Here is a 7,810-nt window from a genome sequence, read left to right as displayed (position 1 = left end):
GTGCGGCAAACAATATCTAAGCGTCTTACACTCTCTCGCTTCGTTTTGGGCCTGGTAGGCTTGTCGATCAATTCTCTGACCGTCTTGATAGGGTTTCGGGTTTTTTTGCTACGTTGCCTTGCTTGTTCTTGGTCCAATCAGGGTTTATGGCTTAGCAGGTTGTCTCTAGGACTCTAGGTCTCGTGACAGCCTACGCAAGCTGCTAAGCGGCTGTGCCTTACAATTTTGCCTATTCCTTGCGCCAGAATTGAGTTCTGAGCATCAGGAGGACTCGCAACAGGTTGTGCGGTTGAGCTCTAGTTGGGTCTAGTTAAATTTTTGGAAAATTTGGAAAATTCCACACTTGGCCCAACTTGTCCAAATTGCAGGGGCCGAGTGGGTGACTCGGATGGGCCAAGGTGCACGGGCGAGGGCCGAATGGACGACTCGGATAGGGTGGACTGGGACGGGCCGAGGTGTTGACTCGGATGGGCTGAAAAGGTCCACTCGGGGATGGGTCAATTGGACAGGCCGAGGGAGTCTACTCGGACAGGCTGAGGCGCACGGACCGAGGGCCGAATCAGGTTTGTTTGAGGGCCGAGTTTTGCACGGGTTGAGGGCCGAATAGGGTCGCTCGAACAGGCCGAGGGCCAAGCGTGATGGTTGGCTGAGGGCTGAGTTTGTAAGTGGGGCCAAGTGATGTCACTCGGACGGGCCGAGTAGGGTTTTGGGCTAAGTCGGTCGTAAGACAAAGGGCCGAGGGCCAATTTTGAGACTTGGCTTAGAAACCGGTCGCTCGAACATGCCGAGTTGCGCGCGATGAGGTAGCGCCAAGGCAATTTTGATCGAAACTGATGATTTAGCTAATCATTTCATACACAACCTTCCAGATCACAATTAGGGTGCAAGGGGAAGTGATTGATATACCTGAAGTGATTGGTAGGCTCTTCGACGACAAGATCGAATCAATTCTCCACGGGCTCTCTCTCTCTCTCACTGCAAGGGTTGCAAATGAGCTCTCCCTTGGCCTCTTGGCTCTTAAACCCCTTCCCGGGTAAGGTTTGGATGCTCCCAATCACTCACTTGCCAACATTAAGCATCCCAAGCAATCTTTTTACCATTTTTTGCATGATTTGTGCCATGTTTTGCAACGGTAAACCCTACCCATTTTTGATTCGATTTTTTAATACTAGCCTATGCTAAATGCAACAAGAATCGAAAGAAAAAAGCTGAAATGATTTCTCCATGTTTTCCAATCATCAAACAAACAAAATAACCCAAAATACTTACTTGCTTCAAAGATAAAAAAACCCAACTTCCTACCTATCTCAAGCTTTGGTTTAGGGATGAATCCCTTACTTCGATGCTCGATATGAAGTGCGCAAGTGCTCAAGATTGAATCTGTTGGTCCCGGTAACGGAACCAAAATGTAGAGGGAGCTCATGCTCAACTACCAAGACCCATGGACCACTTATTGTTTCAAGCATTTCAAGTGAGCTGTAATGGCTATCTCTCACCTAGCCAACGCGCCGTCGATCCTACGAGTGTAGTGAGCTTACCTTGATGACGAAATGAGTTGCCTCCTCTCTCACACATGCATGTAGCTCCACGATCCTAGATGCTAGCTCAAGCATCCTCAAGCCTCCTCCATCTTCAAGCTCCATCCACTATAGCTGCGCACGTGAGAGAAGAGAAGAGAAGAGAAGAGGAGATGGTGAAGAGCTTCACCCTCTTGATCCCTCACTCCCACACACTCACTCCCTCACACTCTCACACTCCCTCTCTCAAGAGCACACACAAGCAAGGAGAAGAGAAGAAGAAGAGAACTCTTGTTAGCCACACACCACAAGAATGAGCTCTCATTCACTTTTTGAACTTTATATACAAAACCCTAAATTCCCATGGGCGGCATCCCTTTTTACATGACCAGTGATTGTGGCAAGGTCCCTTTTTCTAATTCCCTCTTCTTGCTTCATGGCCTCAACCTATACCCATCTATTCTTTTGCAAATGGCACAGGAGGGAGCCTGGCGCTCTTTTACAAGAGTTTTTCAAGCTTTTTGAGGCGCCTTTCATTTAAAATTGTGCTTTTTACCCCAGCTTATCTTTAGAGGCCGCCTGCATGTCTTTGCTCTTTTTCCATCTTTTTTTCACTTTTTCCTTCATTTCTTTGTCATCTTTCTCTGCCATCTCGATTGGGGTTAACAGAACAATAGTGCTAAGGGAAGTGGACAATGACACCCATATTTCAAGTGTGACACCGTTCCCAGCACCAGGATCACTATAGATTAATGCCTTATAGGAAGGGATTGATATGCATGTTGTTTTACCAGTCATAGCATTAGGAGATGTGATTCAAAAGTGCACTATAAACAGGGGAGCAAGAGTGAGTGTTCTCAACTACATAGTATTATAGGCTTGGAATAATCCCCCAATGGAAATTGCTAGATTCAATGTCACACTTGCCAACAACACAAAAGTCCACCCATTTAGAGTGTAAAAGAACTAGCCAATCAAGATAGTTGGAGTCCAATTATCTACGAATTTCATCATAATGAAAGGTTTGGACTACAATGTCTTGTTAGGAAGGCCCTGGATGTGATGTGCTCACATGATAGAGGATTGGGAAAATGGGTTGATGTTCTTTGGAAATAGAATGGAGGCAGTTAGTGTGGATGTGTGGAAGACTTCACCAATCAACCTAAATGCCATTTCTACCATGCTCAAAGGAGAATCACATGGCAAGCCCAACTATGGCCCCTTGATGAAATACATTCTCTATCCAAAGAATGAGTGCAATTGGATGGATGTACTAGCAACCATTGACTAATGAATGAGGATGATTAGAAAAAGGCTAAGGATAAAGCTAACAAATTTAATGAAGCTATATTAAACTGCATATGCCTCTAAGAGCGATAATCTATCCATAGTACCTCTATGCATGATGGCAAGTAGCTCAAGCAAAATGTCAATGACAATGATATCCCAAGTTCCACCAAGAAAAATGGAATTGCATAGAATCCTTGAGCATCTGGCACTGAAGTTATCTAACAACCCTACATCCAACCTAAAACCTCATAGGGACCTCATGAAAGAGTAGAAATGGAAATCGACTAGAGTACACAATTTGAATCTCTTGTACAATTGGGCTCTACTCAAGGATTACAAAAACCTAGAAGTTGATGAGAAAATGGACAATGAGACCTCTGAAGCTTTGATAGCAACCCAAAGATACCATGACCCTCTAAGACTTGACGTACCAAAGGGGACTTTCCAATCCACCTAAGTCATAGGATGTTGAAGGAGGAGAAGAAAAAGCAATCTCAAAAGCAAAACGAAAAAAGAAACCACATGATTTTCCTAAATGCTTCACAAAGTTTAAAAAAGGTGATTGAATAATGGTACTAGTAGGAGCCAAAAGGAAAGTCCAAGCCAGTGAGCCCATTGAGGAGCTAGAGGTCAAAGAGGTTGACCTGGCAAAAGAAGGGAAAAAGCCTTGACCTATGCTCGTTGCTAATGATTTGACTACAAAGGAAGAGGCCAAACTCATTCACATTTTAAAAGAATTCTCTGACATGTTCATGTGGTCCATGTACGAGCTGAAAGGCAACACCAATCAAAAAAAGGCCTTACACCATGAACCCTAAGCATGCTCATGCGATAAAAGAAGAAATTGACAAGCTATTGATCATTAGATTCATTTACGAGATTGAGCACATAGATGATTGTCACCCATTGTGATTGTATTAAAAAGGAACGAAACGATTAGAGTGTGCATTAATTACAAAAAAGTCAACACAACCATAAAGAGAGATAATTATCAATTATCCTACATTAAGCACATGCTTTAGAGAGTGGTAGGGAAGGAAGTGCATAGCTTCATAGATGGATTTTCAAGCTATAGCCAAGTGGAAGTCCATTCGGATGATAGTAACAAAATGATATTTGCTACAAAATGGGGAGTGCTTGCCTATATAGTCATGCCATGTGGCTTGACTAATACCCCATCACCTTTCAATGCCTAATGTGTGCAATTTTCAAAGACATAATTGGGAAATGGTCGAAAGTGTTTGTTGATGATCTACATATTCATACTAGTTGGGAGGAACACCTAAAAGAACTCTACATAATCTTTAAGACATGTAGACAATATGGTCTCTCATTGAACCCCTTAAAGTGCCAATTTTGGTTAAACACGACTACATATACTAGGGCACATTGTGTCAAGAAATAGTATTTCCACTGACTTCTCGAAGGTTAAAGTGATCATGGATCTCCCCCCTTCAACTAACTACAAGGAAATTCATTGCTTCCTAGGTCATACTATATATTATCAATGGTTCATGTTGAACTATGCATTGATTACTAGACCTCTATACAAATGGTTGATCGTGTTTGAGTGGATAGCGGAGTGTCAACAAAACTATGAATAGCTTAAGCAAGCTCTAACATCAACATCCATTTTAAGAGCCCCATATTGGTACATCACTTTCCATGTGCACATTGACACTTCAAAATTTGCAATGTCATGCTAATCTAGCAAGCATGATATGGATTTTCCAATTAGCTTTGCAAGGCAACTCACTTGAGATTGAAATGAACTACTCAACAATAGAATGGGAGGGGTTAGCTATGGTGTTTGTAGTGAAGAAATTTAGACATTATCTTTTGGTGATGCCCTTCATGTTCTCTATGTACCATCAGCCATTGTTATACCTTACGAACAAGTCATGTGCTATAGGACACATTGCTAGGTGGTTACTTCTTTTGTTGGAGTTTGAATTCTTTGTAGTGGTGTGTAAGGGAAGGATGACCATATGTTCTGCATACCCACCAGGAGACACTATTGAGTAAGGCATCATGGACGATCTACCCGATGCCCATCGTTTCAAAATCTCCAACGAAGTAGAACTTTATAAAATAGACCTTACACATTACTAGGCAAACGACATAGGTCAAGTTTTGGAAAATAGGATATTGGACCACCCGATTGAGAAGGCTAGAATAAGGAGGCTCATTTTGAAAGTTCAACCTTATTAGTTGATTTTAGATCATCCTTATTGGTTAGGGCAGTATGGACTACTGAGAAGACGTGTATGCAAAAACGAGATGCATGATGTACTTACTGAGGCACATGGGGGAATAGCAAGAGCGCACTTCAATGGAAACACAATTACTTGCAAAATTCTTCAATCTTAATTGTAGTGGCCCATATTGTTCCATGATGCTACTAAATTTGTAAAACATTGTAATGAGTGCTAGCATATAAAAGTCCCTGTATGGAAGGAAAAAATGGATTTGTTGCTAGTAGTAGCTTGCCAACCATTCAAAAAATGGGGTATTGACTTCATTGGTTTGATTAGCCTTGCAAGGCAATATTCCCAAGAAAAATACATAATTGTAGCCACAAATTATCTCATGAAATGAGTTGAAGCACGATGGATGAGAAAGAATGACATGAGAACAACTGCTAAGTTTCTTTGGGAGCAAGCAATCTCAAGGTTTTGTTGCCCCACTGAATTAGTCAATGTTTAATATCACCCACTTCATTAATAAAGTAATCACCCATTTGCTATCTACCTTTCTGGATTGTCACCATATTGTCCCCAAGCCAATGGTCAAGTTGGTAAGCGTGCTAATGAAAACAATCTCTGCTTCACGGTGACTGGGACAACAAACTTATGGCAACTTTGTGGCCTTTCCAAACCACTTACAAACTAGCCATTGGGAAAATGCCATTTAAGCTAACCTATGGAATAGAAGCAATCATGTCAATGGAGTTCTTTATTCCAAGTCTAAGGATAATAGTGCTCAAAAAATGGGAAGGCAAGGTGACCACCTAGTAGAATTGAGACAACTCTACGAGACACACCTTATTGCTACTCATACACTCATTTGCAAGAAAGCAAGATTACCCCTTATTTTTACCTCATACATGCCTTATTGCTACTCATACACCCTTGAAAATTGACCTAAAAATAGCTCAAAGAAATCAAACTAAACCAGTGAGCAAACTTGCTTCTACGAATTCAAACAAATGGGTCCCTAAAACCAAAACTCACCCTAGCCAAATTCCATCCACAAAGACAATCAAACCCTACAACCCTTACTATAAGCCTAAACACAAGAGTTGTTTCGATAGTAGGAAAACACATGCAAAACCATGATGTGCCCTCAAAGCCCTACTGCGAGCATAAGGGTACCACAAGGGAAACAAATGGATTTGGATCTCAAAAGCTTCTAAAACACTCATTGACCAAATTGTCTTTTAAACATAGCCACATAGACATAACACAAGAAGAAATAAAAAATTTAGAGGCATTGGCCAAATTTGACTCTCCTTTTTTGCAAAAATGGTTTACCGTCCCAGTGTAGTGGGAAAGACTAGACTGTCAAATAATGACATATGTTGAACATAGACAAGCCATAAATACTAATAAGAATGATTCCACCTATACTTCACTAATGCCATTCCATTAGCCATCACATGGAATTGACCGTTAGAGGATCATGTCCTGGTCCAACACCCTTATCTAGATCAAATTCTTAGTGAAGAAGAGCTTCAGATTGCTAGTCATATTGGGACCAAAGACTTTCTTACAGATGTCCTCACATCACACATGTGGGCATACAAACAAGTGACATGGATCATTACGCTACGATGGAGTATAATCCCCATTTCTATGGATGGTTGTTGTAGTAAGATCCTACAACCCTCAATTAATTCTCCTTTTTTTCAATATCTACCTCTAACCACAATGTGTGCATGCATTTTTCTTATTTTGCTTCCTTTTTTCTTCGTCATTGGCATGCACTCTTTTGCCACAAAGTCACTTAGCACTACCCCCTGCAGGCTAGGAAGCATTGCATTTTTTAGGAAAGGGGAGGGGTTAAGTAAATAATTAGAATTATTTAGAAATAGAGGATCAGTAAATAACTAGAAACAAAATTGATTTTCTCTCAAAATTTTAGTGACACATAACTTCTAAGCAAAGAAAATCTGCGAGTTTATGTATGGTCAACTTGCTATCTCAGCCTCTCATTACATGCCTTTTTCTTTTGTAGACACATCGAGAAATGGCAAGAGTCAACGAAAGGGTAGTCCGTGAAAGGCACGTGAAGTTGTGGGTCCCTTTCACAAATGCGGAATTGGAAAAACATAACATGAATGCAGACATCTTGAAGAATGGAGACTTGAGGTATAGGCAAATCTAGAATTTGGATGATGGGTAGAAATCCTAAGAACTAGTGGAGATGTGTTCATTGGCCAAGTATGTGGAGAAGTTTGGGGAAAGAGTTAACTACCCTAAATATACTAAGTTCTTGACTAACTATGATGTGGAGAAAAGGACATGGACTCTGATGACGATAAAAACAAAGGAGGGACTTCACAAAGTGGAGATTCCTCTCTTACCAGAATTGGTGCATCGAACTTTGGGTTTTCCAAAGTTCCCTCTAAAATTGAAAAAGAAAGCAAATATGATGGCAAATTTCAACTTCACAAAGCAAGAAATGGGTAATAATGGTATCAAGCTAGAAGTGATCCCTAATCCAAACTTGCAATTATATACCAAATTAATATACATGTTGTTCTCTAGCACTCACCATGATGCCACAATGAACAGGATCCATTTGACCATGTTTGAAGACTTGAATGTTCATTGACATGGTCATAGATGAAGGGTAGAATAAATGTCACCATATGTACATCTCATCAATTAAGATCCTTGACAAGATTTTGATGATTTGTTGAAGACCCTGAAAGAGCAAAGAGACAAAAAAGAACAAGAAAGGAAACAAGTATTGTTGGCACTAGAAAAATAGAAAGAAGC

This window comes from Lygodium microphyllum, chromosome 14 (assembly GCF_053477565.2).
Source record: "Lygodium microphyllum isolate KBCC chromosome 14, Lygodium_microphyllum_v1.1.10, whole genome shotgun sequence".
Classification (NCBI taxonomy): Eukaryota; Viridiplantae; Streptophyta; class Polypodiopsida; order Schizaeales; family Lygodiaceae; genus Lygodium; species Lygodium microphyllum.
The sequence above is the reverse complement of the archived record's forward strand: the minus strand, read 5'-3'. Positions refer to the sequence as shown.